This window comes from Schistocerca cancellata, chromosome 11 (assembly GCF_023864275.1).
Source record: "Schistocerca cancellata isolate TAMUIC-IGC-003103 chromosome 11, iqSchCanc2.1, whole genome shotgun sequence".
NCBI lineage: Eukaryota > Metazoa > Arthropoda > Insecta > Orthoptera > Acrididae > Schistocerca > Schistocerca cancellata.
Genome location: NC_064636.1, coordinates 59,917,360 through 59,931,136, shown reverse-complemented (window position 1 = coordinate 59,931,136; position 13,777 = coordinate 59,917,360).

Here is a 13,777-nt window from a genome sequence, read left to right as displayed (position 1 = left end):
GTAACACTGGTGTCGGTATCTGCAAGGGTGGTGGGCAGATCTCCAGGAAGGCTGAGAGCTGCCCTAACATCAGTATATAGGACACACGTAGCCACAAAACGCTGAACTGAAAGTGGCACGCTACAAACTTCAGAGAGTGGTGGATCCTCCCACTGGAGGAGGAAGTCACGTGTGAAACGGCTATGCCCAACGCACAGTCTGGTAAGCAAAACCTCCTTCCAGCGGCGAGACTGACATGAAGTCCATGAAGCCTTTGTGGTAGATTTGAGCGACTGCAGTTTGTTGTGTCACCAGCAACCATTCAGTCTCCTACTGATGCATGATGCATCTGTCAGAAAATGTGATGATGGTGTGCAATGGAATGGGACATTGATGGACAGTTCTATCCCAACATTCTTCCTTGGCAGCCTTGTTGGACATTTCAGTACCCTGTATCCCAATGTGGACAGGTACCTAGCAAAATATCACCACCTTGCCACAATGTTAGAACCACTGTAAGGAGTCATGAATGAGCTGAATCAGTGGGTCTGCCAGATACGTTTGGTGAAATGCTTGCAGTGCACTAAAAGGTGAAATGCTTGCAGTGCACTAATAGTCGGAACAGACAAGAAAACTCGTATGGTGACGTCTGTGAACCCTCTAGTGCCATCAGAATGCCATATAACTCTGCATCATAATTTATAAATTGTTCTGAAAGATGCACTTTAGAAACCCAATCATGGAAAACAGGAGAACAACCGAGAGCATTCTCCTGCTGGTATCCTTCTGTATAAATAACAATAAAACTATGGTATGCACTTAAAATAGAAGAAAACAAAGTTGTAAAACCAAAATCTGGAGTGCAAGTTTTCTTGTACTGTGTCAGGCTTAAAATCACTTTGGGCCTCTGCAGGCACCAAGGCGGCAGTGTGTTCCATGCCTGGGTGTGTATTTTCATTCCCGAGAGATCCAGATCCTTGAGACAGTCTGTAGAATGTATACCAAATGGCTTGGTTGCTTGGGACCAATTCCTGAACAGTAGTTCAAAGGTGGGTTGGATCACTGAACTTAATGACAATGACTGAGGTGACACTGAGATTTTAAGCACCTGTCGAGCCAAAAGGATATGTCGCCGAATCCAGAGTGGTGGTTCACCAGCCTCTGCACAGACTCTGAATGGGGCTGGTCTGAAAGGCTCCAGTCGATATCCGAATGCCCTCATGGTGGACAGCATCTAACATCCGGAGGTAGGAAGGACGGGTCGATCCATAGACCACGCTGCCATAGTCTAAGCATGATCGAAAAAATGTCCTATAAAACTACAGGAGGCGGGACCTGTTAGCTCCCCATGTTTTTCCGCCAAGGCATTTCAAAATGTTCAATGGCTGGAAACCCTTTGTCTGTAGGTCTTCCAAGTGTGGGAGCCAAGTTAATTTCGAGTCAAATAATAAACCCAAAAAGCGCATAGTGTCTTGAAAACGTATAATATTGTTCCCTTTGTAAGCACTGGTTGGTTAAAGCTCCAGTGAACGCAGTTAAAATTGACACATGTAGTCTTCTCTAGTAAGGACCGAAAAGCAGTTGACCAGACCCTGGTTTACAGCCTCTTAATGGTCAGCTGTAGCTGCGTCGTCGCCGCCGCCGCCGCCGCCGCCGCCGCCGCCTTTAAGATGGATATAGCCTGCAAGGATATGTTCAGGCAATTCTGGAGTACTACACATTAGAGTAAATGTTGCCGATTTCTCCAATTTACCATTGACTCTCTTCATATGATTCTGCACTTACATGATGCCCATATTTTTCCGTTCTTAACGTAACTTCGTGGGGTCCGCACCCATTACATCGGAGCAAGTAACCGCGCCCTTACTAAAGTTGAGGGTGTCATGCAACTCATTTCGACTGGATAGTCACCTAAGGCCTCACATTCCAGAAGCTTCGATATTTGGTTGGAATTAGCAGTGTCAATTTGTTCCTTTACAAAGTCGTTTGACACTCTTCAGAGATGTGGCAATATCGTCCAATGCCTTGTGAATATAGAGGGGAGATATCCTGTCAAAGGTTCCCCCTGTTGGATTGATTAAAACGAAAGTGTTATGGCACACTAATGCCCTGTTACTATGATTCTGAGACTTCTTTTCAGGAGGACTGACAAACCAAGCTCTCTTTGATGAATGGGTGTAGGTGCTGCCTGAAGGTACACCCATCCTGTCAGTAGTAGTAGTGTCATAAGAAGTTCCATAGGGATCGCCCAAGATGCTAGGGAAACAACCATCAGCCCAGGCAGAGCCCTGTATGCCTGAGCAAGCCTTATACAACTGGGGTGGCAGGTGTCCCAGACATTGCCTGCTAGAGACTGTTTTACCTCAACAGCCATTCACCTCCTCAGCACATAGCACACCTTGATGTTGACAGTTTTTCTTTATAGAGGTGTGTACCATCCTCACAGTCCAGGCAGTGAAACCAAGACCCCTGTTCTTCGAAACACACAACATTCCACCACTACACCAAACGGTGGTTACTGAAGTCTGGCCAGAGCTTACAGTGACAGAGGACTGGTGGCGCTTACTAGTCCCAGCTTAGGAACCCTGGAGTCGCCAAGCCCATACTCAGCAAGCAAATGCTGAGGAGGCTAACACTTTGAGAGTAACATTGAGGGATACCTTTTCCTTCACCTTGATCTCTTCAATGGCTCACTCACAGAGGTACATGGTTCACTTGTGGGATGAAACGGCATATGCCAGTACACCTGATTTAGCAGGAAAGAGAAGATGAGCAATCTCTCTTACGAACATCCTTGTTAGAAGTTGCCTATTTGGCTGCCTTTTTACAGGACTTGCAAGTACGGTTAAAATGTTGACATTGGTAGCAATGCATTGGGTTCAGTATTTAGGGTCTGACATTGATGGCTTCATAGCTTGCCTTGATGTTCAATGCGAGCTCCACTCAATCGAATTTTTTTTAAAAAGTGTGCGAGTATACACAAAGTTTCCATCAACACTCTTCATAACCAAATAGATTGCAGTTATGCCCTAATCAGGGAGACAATTTTGTATATTTCCCTCGGTCATACCATCAAGCAACCGAGTGTATATGACACTATCTGAAGAATTCAATGTTTGATGAGCCTCTGTATGAACAAGGTATCTGTGGAGGACCGTAACTTCAAGCAGTTTGGGCTTGAGAGAGACTGTCTGTCTCTAGAAGCAAAGTTCCATTGTATAACCGAGTGCAGGACCTTAGTGGGACCGCATCTGTCTACACCTTTCTAATTGACTAATGAGTTCACTGTAGAGAAATTCTGACCACCTCCAGTGCGGTAGCGATGTGTAACTGGAAGATTTGTCATGTCTTTGGCCTCATTCCCTTTCCGTTTATTAGGAGGAGGCTGCATCGGTGGAGTTTATGTACTCATTGCGATTGAAACCCCCACGATTGTCAGCATCTTCAGTGGTGCACTCCTTCCTTCTGGGAGCCTGCACAGAGGGGAGCAAACCCACCTTAGGTGATTGTTCACACCTCAGGTCACACCTTCTGACCTCCAGATAGAGGGACTGATAGTCAATTGGGAAGGTAACAGTTCAGACAATCACCCCATCCTGGGACTGACCTTCACCAGAGGGTACGCGAGCCCTACCTGTCGACCCAGGTGCTGGGAGTTATGATTACCCAGTCACCATTTGCTGTTCAACTAAGAAAAGGGAGATCTCAAACGCTGAAGTGAAGGAAGAGCAGGGTAACTCAGAACAAGAAAGGATAGAAAGACAAAAACTTTACTTTCACAAGTTTTGGTTACCTGATTTTACATCTTGTCCCCCCATGGCAGGGGAGACAGAATCGCTGGTGGATAGGCATGCAGCACGGAAAAGGTAGGAGTACTACAAGGGCAAGGGCCTTATGTGCGCCAACCATGTAATAGCAAAAGAGTTGTGAGCTGGATTGGGAAAGCGGATGCAGAGAACAAATTGGCATAAATGAGCAAGAAATTGATGACAGAAACAAATACAGAAACAAAATTTAGGGGGTGAGAAGGTCTCCATGACGAAACAGCTCAAAAAGACAAAAATGAATATAGGAAACAGTTGAGTAAAAAGGAAATGCATAACTGAAAGAGAAAAAGAAATTCAACGTTTATAATATCTTTGCAGTGGAGCCAAATGACACTGTATGTACTGAATATAAATTACAACACACTGTTGAAAGAAATTTTTATTTTCACGAAAGCAAATACACATAAAACAATGATTACCAAGTATTTAGATCCACAATAAGAATAAAGAAGTAGTTAATAAACAACACAAAGTCAGAACATAGGTACTGTCTTGTTATGAATATAACTAAAGATAAGGTGATGACCCCTTTCGACAGAAACAAGAATCCTTATACATAGCTTCTGATGTGATCTGAACAGAGAAATCAAGCCTCACAGAGAGAAGAAACGTTGAGCCTTTGTAAGCAGGACCAAAAATTAATTCTGACAGAACAGATATTTGATAATTTCTCATGAATTCAAACTTTCAGATACAACAGATAAGATAGTAATGTGAATCTGACAGCAAATGTTAAGGGATTATTCCGCACTGAACATTTCCCTTTGACCACTGAAGCACTAACAAAACCAGATTTAAAAGTTTGCTCTGTCAAACTCTGCTCATCCTAAACCAAAGGAAATATGTCACCAGCTCTGCATTGGGTGAAGTTACATCACGGGCTACCTGCTGATACAGGTGTGGTGGTGGTGGTGACTGTGTGTTTAAGGGACTCAATTCCTGAGTCATCAGCCCTCGTTTAACATGAGAGACTCACGTCAAAAGGTAAAAAGCGAAAACAATGGGGACTTGGGTACTCAAACTATACAAGCAAGTCAAAAAGTTTAAAAGGGCGTGACAGATGTTGTACCACAATAAGTAAAGGAAGAGAGAGAACCCAGGAAACATCTTGCACAAGGGGGGTTAAAGGCACAACAAGTGAGAGGGGGAGAAAGTAATCTGCAGTCACTTGGTGGGTACCTGCCACAGGGGGAGGCTCTCGTCCCCAAAGCTGCCCCTAACACTGGAAGTGGAAGAGTATTATAAGTTAGAGTAAAATAGTTAGAGTAAAATCCGCTCTCTCAGGAAATACAACACTTTGGCAGTGGCAGTCACGTCATCTGCAAGCGTCTGAGGTAGTGAGGTAGGCAAACAGAGCATACCACAGATTGGCTGGCAGGGCACAGTCAACAAGAATATGGCCTATCGTCAGTAGACTATTGCAGCTACAGTGAGAAGGTTCCTCCTAATGCAGAAGAAACTTGTGGGTGAGTCTCATGTAGCCAATTTATAGTCTGCACAGCACAATGGCATCTTTCTGAGGGAACTGGAAAGATTTATACCACACCTTAATGAACCCTTTAATCGCTTCATGCCAATTCCCAGCCGGCCGTGGTGGTCTAGTGGTTCTAGGCGCGCAGTCCGGAACCACGGGACTGCTACGGTCGCAGGTTCGAATCCTGCCTCGGGCATGGATGTGTGTGATGTCTTTAGGTTAGTTAGGTTTAAGTAGTTCTAAGTTCTAGGGGACTGATGACCACAGAAGTTAAGTCCCATAGTGCTCAGAGCCATTTGCACCATTTGCCAATTCCCAGAGTCTCAAACTACTATGTCAGACTTGTAATTTTAAGTCTGGGCCCGCCATCCTGACATCAAGTTGATCTCCGGTAGTCGCATCTTTAGCTAGACAGTTGGCGAGTTCATTTCTCCTGGAATGCCTATGTGGCTGGGTGTTCAAATGGAGGTCACCACCCTTCCAGAGCTGTAGATGTCAGCCAGTAGGTCCTGAATGTTTGCAGCCAGAAGATTTTTGGGATAGCACAGGGGTATGCTTTTTAAGCAACTCAACAAATCGATACAGATCAGAAAGTTCGTCGAGGCCTGAGATCTGACATACTGCAAAGCCTGAGAGATGGCAACCAACTCTGCAGTGTGTACACTGCAGCCACTTATCAGAGAGTGCTTATTGTGTCCCCCTGTGTGCCTGAAAGCATAATTAACCCTGTCGTTGACTTTCGATCCATCTGTGTAGATGCATACCGAATTAGAATAATTGTGGAGGATTGAAGGAAACAGGTGTTGGAGAAGGATACGGTTAGTAGCCTTCTTGGAACACCATAGAGGTCCATCCGTATCACAAGACATAGTACAGCCCAAGGAGGGTGTCGAGAGGGAGCTCTAGAAACACAAACAGGAGCTGTTGGGCGTCCTTCAGCAGATTCTAGCCGGTCTTCCCAGTTTTGGGCGATGCGCAAACAGTCTGAACTGCTGGTTGCGGAACAGAGTTGAGTGACATGGGTGGATAGGCATCTGATAGACTGACTGCACAACTTGCCAGAAGCTGCAGCTGTCTAACCCACAGCAGTAGGACACGGGCTTCCACCAGAAAGCTGTCGACATGGCTCATACAGAAGGCCCCTGTTGCCAACTGCACGCAAGTGTTGTGAATAGGGTCCAGCACGCTCAGTACAGATGGTGCTGCCAACCCATAGGTAACACATCCATAGTCTAAGCAAGATAAAGTCAATGCTCTGTAAAATCACAGAAGAACTGTGCAGTCCATGACCCATGAGGAGAGACTACAAAAACAGAGCATTCAGATTCATGTGTGTTGCCTTGAACCAGCAGACATGCAGCAGCCAAGTTAGCTTGTGGTTGAATAAAATACCTAAAATCTGAATGTTTCAATGACTTTAAGTACCTGGTCACGAAGATAAATTTCTGGGTGTAGATGCACAGCGCAGAGTCAACAAAATAGTGTAACTCGTGATTTTGCAGGGGGAAAATTGATAGCCATGTTTCAGGACCCTGTCTTGGACTCTCCAGACAGCCCCCTGAAGCTGGCACTCAGCAGTACACGCTGATGCAAAGGCATAGTACAGGCAAAGATCATCCACATACAGTGACGGAGAGACTGTGGGGCCCACTGCATTTACGATACCACTGATGATAGCAAACAGCATTACATTCAGAACTGATCCCTGAGGGACTCCAGTTTCCTGTACACAGTGATCACTGAGAGTCAAATTTATTCAGACCCAAACAATCGGAGAGATAGGAAATTCTGGATAAAAATGGGTGAACTGAACTGGAAACCCCACTTATGTAGTGTAGAGAGGATGTGATGTTGCCAGTTGGTATCATATGCCTTTTGTGGTCAAAGAACACAACTATTAGATAATGGTGATGAGCAAAATCATTGGACAATGTGGATTCCAAGCGAACTATGTGAGATGTGGTGGACCAGAAAGCCTGAAAGCCACTTTGGAATCGTGATGTATAGCCTCCAGCTTCAAGGCACCAACAAAGATTGTGGTTGACCATTCATTTAAATAGCTTACACAGCTCATTCGTTAGAGATATTTGCCAGTAGTTAGTTGAAATATTTGGATGCTTTAATGGCATCAGGAGAGGAATAATACCACCTTCTCGCCATTGAGAAGGAAATATTCCCTCCTGCCAACTGCAGTTAAAAAATTAGAGGATATGTTTCATGCTGTTGGCTCGAAAATGTTTGAGCATTTGGTTATGGATTTTGTTAGGTTCAGGGGCTGTATCGCGACAATCTGCCAAAGTGCTGCAAATCTCCCAATCACTATTAGAGTCATTGTATGATAGAAAGCTGTGTGCATGGAAAAATAGCAGGTGGCACTCAATAAGGTGGCTCCAGGCCAGGAAATGAGGATGGTAATTACTGCAAAAAAAAAAAAAAATGGGCACTATGGGACTTAACTTCTATGGTCATCAGTCCCCTAGAACTTAGAATTACTTAAACCTAACTAACCTAAGGACATCACACAACACCCAGTCATCATGAGGCAGAGAAAATCCCTGACCCCACCGGGAATCGAACCCGGGAACCCGGGCGCGGGAAGCGAGAACACTACCGCACGACCATGAGCTGAGGACGGTAATTACTGCAAGCAGACACTTCAGTGAAGTGTGCTGCAAAACATTCAGCAAGTACCACAGGATCAGTGCAGATGTTACCATTGACAAGGATACCAGGAAGTGCCGTGCGTGGTGTATGGCGGTAAATGCAGTGGAGTTTAGGTCAATACTTGGGATAATGCAGAATGGGATTGTTTAGTTATGACATATTGCTCTCAACACCTTTGCTTCCTTTTCTTTACCAAAAACAGTGCTTTTACCCAGAGTCTCTTGAATGCTATTAAATTATCAGTAGAGGGAATGCACTTATACCATTGAAGTACCCTGCACTGTTCCCTGATAGCTGTGACTGTATCTTCAGACCACCACAGCACTGACAGTCGTCGGCAATAGCCAGAGGAATAAGGTATCATTGCTGCTGCAGCATGAGTTATAGTATCAATAGTATTCTGTACCAATTTGTCGATATCCATTACATGACTAGCTGCAAAAGTGGCTGCAGAAGAGAAAGCCGGCCAATCAGCTTTCTGAAGTGACCAACCTTGAGCATGTCTTAGCTGTCTGTAAATGGAAAGGGAAAGAACAGTAGGAAAATGGTCGCTGTCATAAAGATATCCATGGGCGCGACACTGAATCAGTGATAAGATACTTGGGGTGCAAATTGCGAGACCAGTAGCTGAAAAGTCGCACTGAAATGTGTTGGAGCTCCAATGTTGAGTAGGCAGATGTCCAATCCTGCAATGAGATTTTGTAGTACTCAGCCTCTGTTACACATAGTTTTGCTGCCCCACAGAGGATTGTGGGCATAAGAGGCAAGGGGCAGGGAGTTGTGCCACTAACAGCTTGTGGTAATGGAAAGGTCCTTCTGGGGGGAGATAAACGTTACATATTGTCATCCGAACGAACAGGTTGATAGTTACGGCCATAGCTTCTAGTGCAGTGGCCTCGAGATGATGTGCAAGACATTGTCATTGCATGAGGTGCGGACCATATTAGTCAGATCAAGCGTTTCAAACTTTTTCCTTGCATCTTGGTAAGACAGGCAGTCAAGTGTTTTATACTTTTGAGTTTTCTTTTCCCTCTTAAACACCGTGCGCATGCGGTGAATGAGGAGGGTGAGGTTCCCGACAGTTGAGACATTGAGGGGGTTGGTCACAAGGGTTGCACTGATGGGATGCCCATCCATGTGCTCTACAGATAGCCCAATCAGAACATTGGGAGGACGTGTCCAGACCTTTGGGACCTGAAACATATCATAGGAAGAAAATAAGGACTGACATCACACCTACAAATCGTGACCTTAACCTCTTCAAGCAAAATGTTACTGTCGAAGGCTAGTATAAAAGCTCCTGTGTCCCTCCTGGATGTAATGAACAAAATGGACTACATGCTATGCCATATTAGTATGCAGCTCTTCATCAGTTTGTAGTGTTAGGTCCTGATGGAAGATAACACCTTGAACTCTATTAGTTTGTTATGAGGAGAAATGGTGATTGGTACATCACCTACCTTGACACAGCCCTGAAGTGCCCCTGAGTGGTTAGCATGTGACATTTTGGTCAGCAAAGACCCATTACTCATCTTCTCTACTGCCGTAACGTCCCCAAACTGATCTTAAACATTTTCAACGATAAATATTGGCTTTGTTGAAGCTAAAGAGCCGCTGGCAGTGCAGGAATAAACAAAGAACTCAGTAAACTGTCCACGTCTATTTCTCCTTGCCTGGCTCTGGTCTTGAGGCACAGTCTGTGACAAATGCCATAGGCTTGTAAACGTCTTCATGACAATCAATGTTCCTGACTGATGAGACAGCTGTGTTGGCAAGGCCACCATTAGTTTTTTTGTTTTTTTGTGGTTTTAGGGCGCAAAACTGCTTTGGTCATTAGCGCCCGGTCCGGGACTTAAGAAACAGTAAAAAATCTAAAATAGAAACCAGCAACAGTGGGAACGAAAGTCATAAAAGTGGAGAAACTAAAAGCAGAAGGAAGGCTTAAAAATCCACTACAGAAAGGGGTTGGGTATCCCAAAAAAAAATCAAATGACTGACGTCATTTCACTGGCACGAATGAACTCTAGAACGCGATCGGCCGATCGCGTGTCATCTGCTAAAATTGACGATATATCACGCGACAGCTGTAGACAAGCGCGTAACGGATTAAAATAGGGGCACTCAATTAAAAGGTGTCTTACCGTCCACAGCTGAGAGCAGTGGGGACAGAGTGGGGGAGGATCGCCGCTTAAAAGATGTCGATGGCTAAAAAGGCAGTGCCCTATCCGGAGTCTAGCTAAAATTACCTCCTCCCGACGACGCGCTCGGGAGGAAGAGGTCCAAGCACAAGGAAGAGTTTTTACGTCCCGCAATTTATTTTGGGGAAGTGTCGACCAGTGCGCGTGCCATAAATGAACAACACGATGACATAAAACGCTCCGTAGATCGGCCATCGACATCTTTTAAGCGGCGATCCTCCCCCACTCTGTCCCCACTGCTCTCAGCTGTGGACGGTTAGACACCTTTTAATTGAGTGCCCCTATTTTAATCCGTTACGCTCCCGTCTACAGCTCTCGCCTGATCTATCGTCGATTTTAGCAGATGACACGCGCTCAGCGACGGAAATCGATGGAATAGCAGGCCGAAGAAGAGAGACTGCAGCCTTGGCTGCAATATCGGCCGCCTCATTTCCGCAAGGCCACCATTAGGTTTGATCCGTTTCATTGTTGATGATCTGCCTCCATGCCACTCACACTGGTGAGAGGCTCTTCCCATGAGCGCCACCCCACCAATGCAAAGGCCACTTGGCACAGTATCTGTTGCCTGGAGTTCTGGTACCCTGAAGTGGACAGGCACCTGCTCCTTGGCTGACACGGGAGGTCACAGCTAAGGCATACAATACAATCTCCATGTTGTCAGGGATTTACCACCAGGAGGGTATATGACAACCCCACCATGAAAGACTGGCTACCACACTTCATTTCATGTGGAGAGGTAGAGCCATTTGATTCGTAGCTGCAAAAGACAACAGCAAACAGTGGAGAGGTAGTCCACCGCAGTAAGATGCCCTACCCCAAATGGCCTGCACTACAGAAAAATTTGGAAAGTAGAATTTAAAAAGCTAGAAAAGTGTGGGAAAATCGTTAAAAAGAAAAGTGAAAAGAGCAAGAACCTTCAAACAGGCAACATGGAGGTCGGCTGGACAGGGGTATCACATGGCAACACCATTGAAGAGGATCTCCAAGACAGTGAAGGAGAAGAGCATTTGCCATTGGTTGACTTTCTGGAGCCTTTCCAGATGGCATAGTAAGACTCAAATGTTTCTTGGCTGGAGAGATGTAGGAAATCATGCAGGAGTATTCCTATTCCTTCTGTCCTTTCCGGGCGATTGGTTGTGTACCAGGTGACCTCGCCCCTTGAGGCAAAGGTTTGGTGGCTTGTTGCACAGCTGGAGGAGGAGACAGGGATGCTACTGTGGCACTGGGTGATTTCACAACTGCAATGCTGAATTTGAGGTCACATCTCTGTGTGGCCATGTCCTTGGGGAGCGAAATGTAGCAAGAACAGTACTGCAAGTGCCACATGGTAGACTGTAGGGTTGCTCACCAACAACTTGTGAGCAACCGGGTAAGGAACTTTTTCCTTTGCCCAGATCTCCTGGGCATCCTGCTGATCGGGATACATGGGACAATCTCAGGAGGAGGCGGCACTGTCACCACTGCAGCTGATACAGTGGGAAGAAGGAGGTGGACAGTCACCCTCCTGAGCATCCCTACCACAGGTACACATTTGGCTGGGTATTGACATGACATTCAAGCATGGTTGTAACAATGTCACTGGTAGCACTCCAACAGGTACAGAATATACAATACAGACTGTGATAGTTTCATAGCCAGCTTTGATCTTTGATGGAAATGTCACTATCGAAAGAGAGAGAGAGAGAGAGAGAGAGAGAGAGTGGGCACTAAGGATGCATCTACATTTTTCATCACCCGATGGACTGCAGTTATACCTGATTAGAGAGTTACGTTTGGATTTCTGTTTTGATCAGACCACCAAGCAGCCTAGTGTAAATGACACCATAGGAAGAATTCAGCATTTGATGTTCCTTGACATGAACAGTACAGCCACAGCAGAGCGAAAATGCAAGCAGTTGTGTTTGAGATTCAGAAGTAGTCTCCAAAAGCAAAAAAAGCCATTTCATAAACGAAAGCCGGATTTCACAGAACCATTAACTTCTGAATAATAAATGGACTTACCCTGGCAAAGAACTGACCGACTTCAGTATGTGAAACCACGAGAACCTTTGGAGCAGCTGGGAGGGTTTTTTAATCATTAGCCTCACTCTATCTACATTTGGTAGACATTGACTGTAAAAATGATGATTGGCTCATTGTGAGAAAATCCTCCATGATTGCCAGCGTCTCCAATGGTGCACCCCTCACCTCAGAAAGAGGCACACCTGCCTTGCCTTAGGTAATTGTTCACACCTCAGGTCACACCTCCCAAACACCTGACAGAGGGATCAATCAGCAATTTGGAAAAATAGCAGACCCCCTGGGGCTGGCCTGTACCAGGGAGTATGTGTCAACCCTACCGGTCAACAAGGGGCTGGGTATTATGTATTACCCAGTCATCTGTTATGTGCCAGATGTGTGGGCTGGCCTTCAGGAGTGCACAGGGAGGAAGAAGAGGAAGTTGAACATCAAACGCTGAAGTGGAGGAAGGATAGGAGAAGGGGAATGAAGGAAGAAAAAAGAAACAAAAAACAGTGGAGAGACTATTCTGATATCAGATACTGACTATGCAGAACACATTTCCGAAAACATCCCAGACATGTTTCCCAAGGGAGGAGAAAAAGAATAGAAAGAGGATAGATATGCAGCACAAAAAGAGAAAAGATGCTACAAAGGTGGGGCCTCAAGGTAGCCAAGCACAAACCTGCCTAAAAGTGGCCAGCCCTCTGGGGAAAGACCTGCAGAAGATTGATAATTAATGCAGGTACAACCACTTTACTTTGAACATAAATAAAAGTAATTTGTTTCACACAAACAGGCAGAGGTATCCATTATTATTTGATTGCACTATTAGCAGTAAAACACTGAAAATAGAAACAAACCTGAAATATAGTGGAGTAACAATCCAAAGTGACCTAAAGAGAACTGACAGACTAACTTAAATAGAAAAAGCAGATGCCATACTGAAATTCATTACAAACCAATTCTTTGATCTGTCACTGAGTGCTGCTCATTAGTCTGGGACTGTCACTCCGCTTTATCATTATAAGAGACGGCGAATATCCAAGAAAGTGTTGTGGGTTTTGTGTTAGAACACTTTAGTAAGTGGAAGTGTTTTACAGATATCAACAAAATCTAGTTGCAAAAGCCACAAATGAGGCACTGTGCACCACAGAGGTTTACTGTTGAAAATTGAAAACATATATTCCAAGAAGTCTGGCAACGGATTACTTCCTCCCTCAAACATCTTGTGAAATGAGCACAAAAGAAAAATCGTGTTCGAACTCACAAAGAAACTTCTTCAACAAAAGTACCCCATGCTGCTCACCTTCATATGGTAGTACCTGTCAATGGAAGTGAAGGCTGCAAATGATCAAAACTGGCAATTTTGTACACCTGTTACATATGCAGTACTAAGAATGTCATCTCCTGAAGGTAAGTGTTGACCAGCTATGTTGTCTCAGTTTTACAGTTTTCAGCAATTCCAGAATATGAGCGTCTGAAGATTTTTTGCATCCACACTTAATAATTGTATCTATACATTTCTGTTTGGGGAAGAAAAAATGTACATAGTTTCATACAATTATTTTTTCGAGATATACAAAGTAGCAACACAGTAACATTTGTTAATATGAGTATTTTTGTCTCCACATTAT